Source organism: Nicotiana attenuata, unplaced genomic scaffold (assembly GCF_001879085.1).
Source record: "Nicotiana attenuata strain UT unplaced genomic scaffold, NIATTr2, whole genome shotgun sequence".
Taxonomy (NCBI): domain Eukaryota; kingdom Viridiplantae; phylum Streptophyta; class Magnoliopsida; order Solanales; family Solanaceae; genus Nicotiana; species Nicotiana attenuata.
In genome coordinates, this window is record NW_017670643.1 from 285,040 (window position 1) to 286,045 (window position 1,006).

Below are 1,006 nucleotides of genomic sequence, written 5' to 3' on the forward strand. Positions count from 1 at the left end.
CACACACACACAAAATACCCAACCAAACACACACACACACAAAAAGGAAAGAAAGAACATTTTGCACTATTTTGGCCTTAGCTCTACCAGTGTACACATCTCTCCCCAACCAGTCCTATTTTTTTTTTAAAAACAATTTGGGTGTAGGGGAAGGAGAAGAAGAAGGGGAAATAGAGGAGGGTATTACAAGGTATGAAATCGAACCTTCACCAAACAAGGTGAATGTTTAGGTAGCCAATCAACTAAGCTACTAAGATTCCCCCAACTAGTCCTAATCCAACCAGTGAAAATGAAAGGAAGGAACTCCATTATAATAACTCTGAAGCGTCCCCTGATTATTTAAAAAGTAATAAACTTTTGTTTTGTAGTTCCAGAACCCCGACAAAAAAGTCACAAGATGGATTTTCATTTGACCAGACATGCAAATTACAACAACAACAACAATGTAATTTCCAGATGGGGTTTGGGGAGGGTAATATGTACACCTTACCCCTAACTCGAGGAGGTAGAGTAGCTGTTTCCAATAGACCCTCGGCTATTTACAAACATGCAGATCAAAAAGAATAAATTAATTGGAAAGAAAAATGATTTCTAGAATGACAGTCTTTCAGCATGTTGGTTAGTTGTAGTAATTGCAGTGACTTTAATAGGATTTGTCAAATGTTGATAGAAATACAAGAATGATTGAGCTTTGACACAAGCAGCGGTTTAGATTTTGAAGGTAGGTTGGAGAGGGCAACTAGAAGAGGATGAGAAGGGATAGAGATGGAAGGGGGACGGGGGACCTAAAGCAAGTAAGGGAAGTGAGATACAAAACATCACCGAAGAGGATGTATGAAGGAGGAGAAGAAGGGGTCAGGGAGCCTGAAAAGAATTGTTAAAAGGTAGTCAAAGGGGAGAAGTGATGGTTGGGGGTCTTCTGGAGGTTAAACGATTGCGGAGTTGGTAGGTGAAGTTGTCAAAGTAGGATTCGGGCTTGTGTTTTTTTTTGGGGGGAAAAGGGGGG

General features: G+C 40.5%; 1 protein-coding gene across 1 annotated transcript in view; it reads left to right on the forward strand.

Annotated features, from left to right (window-relative positions):
• LOC109241839 (transcription and mRNA export factor SUS1) overlaps nucleotides 1-1,006 on the forward strand; it is a 4,143-nt gene that overhangs the window by 1,372 nt on the left and 1,765 nt on the right. The gene's annotated exons all lie outside the window — the stretch shown is intronic.